This window comes from Bombina bombina, chromosome 5, assembly GCF_027579735.1.
Source record: "Bombina bombina isolate aBomBom1 chromosome 5, aBomBom1.pri, whole genome shotgun sequence".
Classification (NCBI taxonomy): Eukaryota; Metazoa; Chordata; class Amphibia; order Anura; family Bombinatoridae; genus Bombina; species Bombina bombina.
In genome coordinates this window covers 1,056,773,671-1,056,785,714 of record NC_069503.1, presented here as the reverse complement: position 1 = coordinate 1,056,785,714, position 12,044 = coordinate 1,056,773,671, and positions in this window count along the sequence as shown.

The window sequence follows — 12,044 nt, the reverse complement described above, 5'->3', positions numbered from 1 at the left end:
TTATCGCAGTGTGGGCAATAGTAGTTAAGGTTAGGCACAGGGTGCAGAGATTAGGAACAGTTTATTGATATGAATTCTGATCTTGCACCATAGGAGCTTTTAGATAAACAATTGCAAAGTTGCTGTAATGTATTCCACCGAAGAACAGTTCGTGTTTTCTTAATTTTATAAAAAATAAGTTCTGAAGTGAAAAGCTCTACATGGAGTTCCCTGCACTCTCGTTAGTTCAGAATGCTTCAGGTTATTATACAAAAGTATCTCAGTGCATGCAATGGTGTCCCTTTTACAATGTCCTATAAGCAGGCTAATAACTTTCGGTCATTACTTGCGTATGTCCTTAAGCAAAGGACGCACCACACAACACCTTACTCACGTATTGTCAGAACTACTATAGATGTTGCCCAGGGGTCCTCACAACAACAACGATAGTTGTTTCCCTGTCAATCCCTCAGACGATGCAGGCTGGTCCACAAGAAATGTCACATACACCCCGGAGCGGTGCCCCGACCCTCCGGAGTGCGACCAAGAGCCCTGGCATGTATAGTGATCTCATTAGATAACGGTTTACACACTAGGTTGATGTTATATCAGAATAATCCGTCACATAATAGGTGAGGTATGGTGCACGGGAATCCGTGGTTGAGCAGACTTCTTATTGCTGTGTCACTTTAGTTAGGCCTCGGCACCGTGCTTTGTAGATGGTCTCAGCTCATGTCTTCTAACATCAGCCTTAGATGGTATCATTATCGTCCGGTTACCTTCCAACATCTAGTAATGTCCTCTATTTGTCCAGCAGGCTGAGTAGATCTTAATAAGTGCTCATCATACCCGGTCTGTTGCAAGAGCCTTAGTGTATTTCGGCCATCTTGGTCGGCCGTTTCGCTCCGCCTCATGTTTAGGTAAATTTTTTATTACACATCTGTTATATTAATTTATTTAATAGGATGTTTGTGAGATTTTTTACTTTTCTTTTTTTACTTTTCTTTTTTTCAAGTGATGTGATGTGTTTATATTATATGTGTATATATATGTTTTGTGTGGCTGCAATTTGTGCCCAAACAAACTATATATGCTTAGCAACAGAATGCTTTATGAGTGCAATTTGCCAGATTTGTGTATTATTCACAATCAGGATTGTTACAATTAAACACGGTTATAATATAACACTGCATTATTTTGCTGTCATGCTTATGAATTTGGGAGGTATAATTTCATGGTAAACATCCCTATGAATATATATGCACTAATAAACTCCAATAGGTTAAGGACAACAGGGGGTTAACGGATAGTAAGCCTCAGTGGAGATTAATCACCTGTTTCCCTCTGCTCACACAGCAGTAGTTAAAGGAACATGAAACTCAAATAAACAACTTTCTAATTTACTTAATTATCTAATTTGCTTCATTCTCTTGATATGCTTTGCTGAATCTTTGGTGCTCCTACCCTTTTTGTTCTGTATGTACCAACTCCTACTGAGCATGTTTAAGATTTCATAGTGTATAGATGTATAAGTCTGTGATTAACTGCTGGGATGCTGTCACAGAGGAAGGGAGATATTTTTGCTCATATGAAATCTAGAGTAAGTATGTGTTTGTATGTGTGTACATATGTATGTGCACACATACATACATGCACACGTATACATAGACATATACACACTATATAACTACACACATACATATATATGAAAATATAAACACACCAAGCAATCCTCCTCTGAACAAGGTAACCCAGACAATCGTTTCATCCTTCTTTTTAGTAAGGTGCAGCCTTTCTTTAGTAAGGTGCAGCCATATCTTTCTAGGAACATTGGGCAACAAGTCCATGTCTGGTTTCCCCCATGATACTAAGCAAAGCCCCCAAAAGTCATATTTTATATAGTAACAACAAGTAGAAGTGCTCAACCAGGAACGAACAATAGCCAAATAGCTTGTTCTCTGGCAAATTGCCTATTTTTGCCCAATTATGTTATCACAGTGGATAACTTTCCTGAATTATATCAGTCTGATTCCACCTATACAGGTCAGGCTAGTATTGAAATACCAGTCAATTCTCCTCTGAACAAGGAACATGGCATACCCAGATGATTGTTCTGACCTTTTTTGGGCCTCATCAGTGACGTGCAACCATATCTCTCTAGGCACATTGGACAGAAAGTCCATGTCTGGTTTCATCATGACAATTTAGGAAACCCCGAAGAACAATATTTTATATATTAACAACAAGTAGAACCAGGAACACACAATAGCTCAATAGCTTGTTCTCTGGTAAATTGCCACCCATGAACAGCCTAGTTTTACGCAATTTGCTTTTACAGAGGAGACCATTCCTGAAGTATAACACTCTGACCCCGACCATACAGGTCAAAACAGTCCCGAAATATCAGGCAATACTCCTCTGAAAAAGGAGCATGGCAACCCCAGACTATCATTTCTACCTTCTTTGGGCCTTGAGGTGCAGCTATATTTCTCTAGGCACATTGGGCAGAGAGTCAACATCTGGTTTCCCCATGACACTTTAGGAAACCCCCAAGAGTCATATTTTACATATTAACAACAAGTAGAAGTGCTCAACCAGGAATGAACAATAACCCAATAGCTTGTTCTAAGGCAAATTGATACCCGGGAACAGCCTCTTTTTGCCCAATTGTTTTTTCACAGAGGAGCCCTTTCCTGAAGTATTTCAGTCTGATCCCACCTACACAGGTAAATCCAGCCCCAAAATACCAGGTAATGCTCCTCTGAACAAGGAACATGGCAACCCCAGATGATAATTTCAGCCTTCTTTGCCCCTCTTCATTAAGGTGCAGCCATATCTCTCTAGGCACATTGGGTAGGGAGTCCATGTCTGGTTTCCCCATGACAATTAGGGAAACCCCCAAGAGTCATATATTACATATTAACAACAAGTGCTCAACAAGGAACCAACAATAGCTCAATAGCTTGTTATTTAGCAAGTTGCCACCCAGGAATAGCCTGTTTTTTGCCCAATTGTGCTTTCACAGAGGAGAACTTTCCTGAAATATATCAGTCAGATCCCACCTAAACAGGTCAGCCCAGCTCAGAAATATCAGAGGCACATTGGATAGGTAGTCAACTTCCGGTTTTCCCCATGACACTTAGGGAAACCCCCAAGAGTCATAGTTCACATATTAACAACAAGTTGAATCAGTCAATAAGGAACAAACCATAGCTCAATAGCTTGTTCTATGGCAAGTCTGGGAACATCCTCTTTTTGCCAAATTGTGCTTTCAGAGAGATGTGTATATATAGATAGAGAGATAGATAGATGATAGATAGATAGATAAAATGTAAAAATGTAATTACAATGGGCTCAATTTATCAAGCTGGGGCAGACAGGGGCAAACATATTTGCCCCTGTCCATCCCAGCTTGCCTCTGACGGGCAGCAATTCGCTGCCAGAATTTAAAATTGCACGCAAACGCTATTTTGCACTTGCATGCAATCCTGCCCCCTGCCCGCGCACAGCCAATCATGCGCGGGCAGAAGTTGTCAATCTCCCCAGTCAAGCGAGACCGGGGAGAAGAGAGAAGAGGTGGAGAAGAGTTTAGAAAGTAGCGGACTGATGACCGCTGCTTGATACATACTGACAGCAGATTCTCTTGTGAGAAACTGCGGTCATAGACAGGTGAATGGCTCTCTAAATCAAGCCCAATGTGACTTGTAATCACTGCTCCAATGCACATCTGCCTGGGTGCTCTTATCAAATAAATCCATTATATAAAACAGTCCATAGATAGGCACTCACAGGTCTTCATCTTCAAAAATGTTAGTTTATTCAGCCATCAAAATTGAATGGCTATTATATGTATTACCATGAGGGATTATTTGCAATGTTAATGATAACCCTTTAAGAATAGATAGAGTGCATCTATTGTCAATAATTGAGTGCAACTAGGCAATTGTGCACATTATAGCAGTTACATGACAGTGGTAATTAAAGACAATATTTGTATTTCATTTTATATGCGATATTATATTTAATTAATTCCCTTCTGGCTGACAAGCAGTTCAATCCAACTGGCTATTTATTTATCAGGATACTGTGTTGTGTGTATATCATGTGACAAAACAGGAGTAGTTTGGATAACCTCAGTGTAAACTGATAACTGGTGCACTGATTCCGTGGTTAAATACATATGGGTGGGAAAATGTTGTAGTTATTATGATAAAGACATATATTAGCCGGAATATGTAACCTTGGTATTTGCAGAACTTTGATCATCATGAGTTAGATATGTATCAAACAGTATGTATTAGAGGTTTACCATGTGATCATGCTGCTTCTTTAGTGATATTAATGCTAATAATGCGGATTAGATCTTATAAATTCTGATACGTTCGGTTTATGCTTTATGTGTATGAGTGCAGCATATGACAGATGTGATTAACAATACATATGTTTTATATCAAACAATAATACTATAAAAAGTTATACCGAAGACATGTAGGGGTACATTGTTTTTATGCTTTGACTATGCCTAATGGGCGGTTTTAATTTGACTGGGTGTTGGCTCTGGGGTTATAAATGTGTATTGTGTTTGACTTATTTTATATAGAGCTGGAATAGGATATTGGTCTTGAAAAAACTAAATTTATGCTTACCTGATAAATTACTTTCTTTTACGATATGACAAGTCCACAGAATTCATCCTTACTTGTGGGATATTAACCTCCTGCTAACAGGAAGTGGCAAAGAGCACCACAGCAGAGCTGTATATATAGCCCCTCCCTTCCCCTCCACCCTCAGTCATTCGGCCGAAGGTATAGGAAGAGAAAAGGAAAGGCTAAAAAGGTGCAGAGGTGACTGAAGTTTACAAAAAAAGAAAAAGAAAAACTGTCTTAAAAAGAACAGGGTGGGCTGTGGACTTGTCATATCGTAAAAGAAAGTAATTTATCAGGTAAGCATAAATTTACTTTTCTTTTACAAAGATATGACGAGTCCACGGATTTCATCCTTGAAAGGGAGGGACACGACAGGAACCTAAACGGAAGGCACCACTGCTTGAAGAACCTTTCTCCCAAAGATAGCCTCAGAAGAAGCAAAAGTATCAAATTTGTAAAATTTGGAAAAAGTGTGAAGGGACGATCAAGTCGCAGCCTTACAAATCTGTTCAACAGATGAATCGTTTTTAAAAGCCCATGTGGAAGCCACAGCCCTAGTAGAATGAGCCACAATTCTTTCAGGAGGCTGCTGTCCAGCAGTCTCATATGCCAGGCGGATGATACTTCTCAGCCAAAAAGAAAGAGAGGAAGCCATAGCTTTCTGGCCCCTACACTTTCCAGAATAAACAATGAATAATGAAGATGATTGACGGAAATCCTTATTTGCCTGTAAGTAAAACTTTAAGGCACGGAACACGTCCAAGTTATGTAACAGACGCTCCTTCTTAGAAGAAGGATTAGGACACAAGGAAGGAACAACAATTTCCTGATTAATATTCTTATTCAAAACAACCTTAGGAAGGAACCCAGGTTTGGTACATAAAACCACCTTATCAGAATGAAATATGAGATAAGGCGAATCACACTGTAATGCTGAAAGCTCAGAAACTCTTTGAGCAGAAGAAATAGCAAACAAAAACAGAACTTTCCAAGATAATAGTTTAATATCTATGGAATGCATAGGTTCAAACGGAACCCCTTGCATAACTCGAAGAACTAAATTCAAACTCCAGGGAGGAGTAATAGGTCTAAATACAGGCTTAATTCTAGATAGAGCCTGACAAAAAGACTGAACATCTGATACATTTGCCAAACGTTTGTGAAACAGAATTGACAAAGCTGAAATTTGTCCCTTTAAGGAACTTGCTGATAACCCTTTCTCCAATCCTTCTTGGAGAAAAGACAAAATCCTAGGAATCCTAACTTTACTCCATGAGTAACCCATGGATTCACGCAAATAAAGATATTCTAGCCTGTATCAAAATATTGATAACTGAATCAGAGAATCCTCGCTTCGATAAAATCAAGCGTTCAATCTCCACGCAGTCAGTTGCAGAGAAATTAGATTTGGATGTTGGAAAGGACCTTGAATGAGAAGGTCCTGTCTCAACGGAAGTTTCCATGGTGGCAGAGAGGACATGTCCACTAGATCCGCATACCAAGTCCTGTGTGACCACGCAGGCACTATCAGGAACACTGAAGCTCTCTCCTGTTTGATTCGAGCAATCCCACGTAGGAGGAGAGGAAACGGTGGAAACACATAAGCTAGGCTGAACAACCAAGGTACTGCCAAGACATCTATCAGTTCGGCCTGAGGATCCCTTGACCGGGATCCATATCTTGGAAGCTTGGCATTCTGATGAGATGCCATCAAATCCAATTCCGGTCTGCCCCATCTGAGAATCAATTAGGCAAATACCTCCGGGTGAAGTTCCCACTCCCCCGGATGAAAAGTCTGTCAACTTAGAAAATCTGCTTCCCAGTTCTCTACCCCTGAGATGTAGATTTCTGACAGATGACAAGAGTGGGCCTCTTCCCAACTGATTATCTTGGATACTTCTATCATCGCTAAGGAACTCCTTGTTCCCCCTGATGATTGACATATGCCACAGTCGTTATGTTGTCCGACTGAAATCTGATGAATTTGGCCGAAGCCAACTGAGGCCACGCCTGAAGCGCATTGAATATTGCTCTCAGTTCCAGATTATTGATTGGAAGTAGAGATTCCACCTGAGTCCAAACACCCTGAGCCTTCAGGGAGTTCCAAACTGCACCCCAGCCCAGAAGGCTGGCATCTGTTGTCATTATCACTCACGAGGGTCTGCGGAAACAAGTCCCCTGGGACAGATGATCTGGCGACAACCACCAAAGAAGAGAGTTTCTGGTCTCTTGATCCAGAATTATCTTTGGAGATAAATCCGCATAATCCCCATTCCACTGACCAAGCATGCACAGTTGCAGTGGTCTGAGATGAAAGCGAGCAAACGGAACAATGTCAATTGCCGCTACCATTATTCAGATTACCTCCATACACTGAACCACTGATGGCCGAGGAATGGACAGAAGTGCTTGGCAAGTATTCAAAATCTTTGATTTCCTGACCTCCGTCAGAAATACTTTCATGGCTACCGAGTCTATCAGAGTTCCCAAGAAAGGAACCCTTGTCTGTGGAACAAGCGAACTCTTCTCTATGTTCACCTTCCAGCCGTGAGTTCTCAGAAAAGACAACACTGTGTCCGTGTGAGATTTTGTCAGATGATATGTTGACACATGAATCAGAATATCGTACAGATAAAGCGCCACCACTATCCCTTGCGGTCTGAGAACTGCCAAAAGAGACCCTAGAACCTTTGTGAAGATTCTGGGTGCTGTGGCCAACCCGAAAGGAAGAGCCATGAACTGATAATGTTTGTCCAGGAAGGCAAACCTTAGAAATTTGTTTAGACACTTGAGGTCCAAAGTGGGTCTGAACGTTCCCTCTTTTTTGGAGACCCCAAATAGGTTTGAGTAAAACCCCTGTCCCTGTTCCAATTTTGGAACAGGACAGATTACTCCCATAGTAAAAAGGTCTTTTACACAGCATAAGAACGCCTCTCTCTTTATCTGGTTTGCAGATAATTTTGAAAGATGAAATCTCCCTCTTGGGAGAAAATCCTTGAATTCCAATTGATAACCACGGGTCACTATTTCTAGTGCCCAGGAATCCTGAACATCTCTTGCCCAAGCCTGAGCAAAGAAAGAAAGTCTGCCCCCTACTAGATCCGGTCCCGGATTGGGGGCCACCCCTTCATGCTGTCTTAGGACCAGCAGTGGACTTTTTGGATTGTTTAACCTTATTCCAGTTCTGATTGGGTCTCCAGACTGACTTAGATTGGGAAAAATTCCCTTCCTGCTTTGTGGAAGAAGAGGAAGCGGGGGGTCCTCCTTTAAAGTTCCGAAAGGAACGAAAATTATTCTGTTTACCCCTCATTTTAACCGACCTTTCCTGAGGTAGGGCATCGCCCTTACCTCCTGTAATATCAGAAATTATCTCCTTCAATTCTGGCCCAAAAAGGGTCTTACCTTTAAAGGGAATAGCTAAAAGCTTGTGGCAGACCAAGATTTGAGCCACAATGCTCTACGTGCTAAAATAGCAAATCCTGCATTTTTTGCTGCTAATTTAGCAATTTGAAAAGCGGCATCAGTAATAAAAGAATTAGCTAGCTTAAGAGCCTTAATTCTATCTAGAATGTCATTTGAGTCTCAACCTTAAGAGACTCTTCTAGAGCCTCAAACCAAAAAGCTGCTGTAGTAGTTACTGGAACAATGTAAGCCGTAGGTTATAAAAGAAATCCCCGATTAACAAATAATTTCTTTAGTAGACCCTCTAATTTCTTATCCATAGGATCCTTGAAAGCACAACTATCCTCAATGGGTATAGTAGTACGCTTAGCTAGGGAAGATATAGCTCCCTCTACCTTAGGGACCGTTTGCCATGAGTCCCGAATGGTATCTGATATAGGAAACATTTTCTTAAAATTTGGAGAGGGAGAAAACGGTATACCTGGTCTATCCCATTCCTTACTAATAATTTCCGAAATTCTCTTAGGAACCAGAAAAACATCAGTGTAAGTAGGAACTTCCAAATATTTATCCATTTCAAACAATTTCTCTGGAAGAATCACAATAGGATCACAATCATCCACGGTCGCTAAAACCTCCCTAAGCAACAGGCGGAGGTGTTCAAGCTAAAATTTAAATGACATAGCATCCGAATCTGTCTGAGGCAAAACATTCCCTGAATCAGAAATTTCACCCTCAGACAGTAATTCCCTGATCCCCAACTCAGAGCACTGTGAGGGAACATCGTAAATAGCTAATAAAGCATCAGAGGATTCAGTATTTACATTAATACTTGACCTACTGCGTTTGCCCTGCAACACTGGTAATTTAGACAATACCTCTGTAAGGGTAGTTGAAATAACTGCAGCCATCTCCTTCAGAGTAAAGGAATTAGACACACTAGAAGTACTAGGCTTCGCTTGTGTGGGCATAAAAGGTTGTGACACTTGGGGAGAATTGGATGGCATATCCTGATTCTCTTCAGACTGAGAATCATCCTTAGGCACACTTACTTTATTTAAAATATGCTTTTCACATTGTAAAGCCCTTTCAGTACAAAAGTTACACAATGTTAGAGGGGGTTGCACAATAGCTTCTAAACACATAGAACAATGAGAAGCCTCAATGTCAGACATGTTGAACAGACTAGTAATACCACAAAAGTCGTTTAAACATTTATTTATAGCATAAAAATAAACATTAGAAAAAACGTGTACTGTGCCTTTAAGAAAAGAAAAAGTGAACAATTTTTCCAAGATGCACAAAAAACGTTAAATTATTCCCAAATTTAACTTAATATCGTTGGTTAATCCAAAAATTACTGCACCCAGTAGCAAGGGCAGAAATAAGGCTTTAGAAGTACTTATATCAACATGTAGTCAAAAGATAGATAAAAATACACTCTGCACCTTGCCACAACTCTGCTGTGACGCCTACCTGCCCCCAAGGTGCTTTCGAATCAAGTTTCCAACCCTTCAGACCAGCTACACAGTGCAGGAGCCACCAAGTTACTGTTTGCTGCTGCTAAGCCTGAAGAAATTGCGCCAAAATAGGCTCCGCCCCTTAAGGTCAAAAGTCGGAGTAGGCCCAAACAACACTGCATGGAAATGCAGTTTTGCACTAAAGTAAAAATACACACACAATACAACCCTCAAGCATAAAACCAATAAGTTTTAAGTGCCAAAAATAAAAAACATAAAACATTGTTTTTTATATTGTCTCCCATGTCACATAATGCCCAAATATCAACTAATGATAAATATAAAATAGGGACTCCAGTCACACCCCTCTTATTAAAATAGGTTTTACTGCTTACCCCATTCCCATACAGGGAAATAATGCCAGCCAGTTCTGATACACCAAGTCTCCTCAGAAAAAAAGGCTGCACATACCTTAATGCTGCTTGTAGCATGAAACCGGTCTCCACACTGAAGATGTCTCATGGTTACCTTCAGAAGTCTTGTGGGAACCAGCGTGGATCTTAGTTACAAATGCTAAGATCATCAAACCTCAGGGCAGAAATCTTCTTCCATATCCCCCTGAGGAAAATAGTACGCACCGGTACCATTTAAAATAAAAAACTTCTTGATTAAAAAAACTAAAACTAACATGTCACTTTACCATGTATTCCTAGTATAACACAGGCAAAGAGAATGACTGAGGGTGGAGGGGAAGGGAGGGGCTATATATACAGCTCTGCTCTGGTGCTCTTTGCCACTTCCTGTTAGCAGGAGGTCAATATCCCCCAAGTAAGGATGAAATCCGTGGACTCGTCATATCTTTGTAAAAGAAACCTTGGTAATCTTGCCAAAACGTTGACCAGTATTTTTATTGTATTTTGATGGCTGAATAAACTAACAGTATTTATGATAAAGACCTATCAGCGCCTATCTATGTTTTATACATATATATATATATATATATATATATATATATATATATATATATATATATATATATGTATAGGCATACCTCATTTTATTGCGCTTCACAGATATTGCTCTTTTTACAAAATGAAGGTTTGTGGCAACCCTATGTCGAGCAAGTCTATTAGCGCAATTTTCCAACATATATACACATATAAACACATAAATACACATGAATACACATATATACCAATATATACACACCACCAGCAAAAAGATTACAACTCACTGAAGGTTCAGATGATGGTTAGCATTTTCTAGCAATAAAGTATTTTTTAATTAAGGTATGTACATTTTTTTAGACATGATGCTATTGCACACTTAAAGGACCGATCAACACTACAGGATACCATTACAAATCGATTCAGCATAAAAAAATAAGTGTGTGGAGCTGTACCTTTGGAATTTAACATCAAGCAGACTCCATAAATGATTGTTTTAAAAAATGTGTTGCTTTCCCCGTCTTTCAGGGTCACGTGGATGAGGTTCCGAAATGAAAAATGCATATATGTCTATGCATTTTTCTTTCTTTGCGCATACGACACCGGAAGTGGTGACGTCACATGTCGGGACCACTCTTCTTTGGTGGAGCAGTGCACATAAAAGGTTGTGTACTATCCACAGAAGCAGAAGAACGCCTGTGTGAGAAGAAGACTAAAATGATTTTATTTGAAAAACATTTATATATATTTGCATATGAAGAGAGAAGCGCTCTACCAGGAACAAACAAAAGCTCAGTGGCTTGTTCTATGGCTAGTTACCACCTAGCAGCAGCCTCTTTTAGCCCAGTTGTGCTTTTCAAAGAGGAAACCCTTAGGAAGACCACCCTTAGGAAGACCTCTCCAGGTTCAGAAAAATTTGCATATGAAGAGATAAGCGCTGTACCAGGAACGAACAACAGCTCAGTGGCTTGTTCTATGGCTAGTTACCACCTAGGAGAAGTATCTTTTAGCCCAGTTGTACTTTTCATAGAGGAAAAGTTTCCTAAAGTATATCAGTCTGATCCCGCCAAGTAAGGTCAGTACAGCCCCGAAATACCAGGCAATTCTCTGAACAAGGAACATGACAACCCCAGATGATCGTTTCGGCCTTCTATGGGCCTCGTCAGTGAGGTGCAGCCACATTCCTCTAAGCACACTGGGCAAGGAGTCCACATCTGGTTTCCCCCATCACCCTTAGGTAAACCTCCCCAGGGTCATAAAAATGTGCATATGTAGAGAGAAGGGCTCTACTAGGAACGAACAACAGCTCAGTGGCTTGTTCTATGGCAAGTTACCACCTAGGAACAGCCTCTTTTAGCCCAGTTGTGCTTTTGACAGAGGAAAACTTTCCTAAAGTATATCAGTCTGATCCCGTCAAGTAAGGTCAGTCCAGCCCCAAAATACCAGGCAATTCTCCTCTGAACAAGAAACATGACAACCTCAGACAATCATTTTGGCCTTCTATGGGCCTCGTCAGTGAGGTGCAGCCACATTCCTCTAAGCACACTGGGCAAGGAGTCCACATCTGTTTTTCCGCATCACCAGGGTCATAAAATTGTATGCAAATTAAT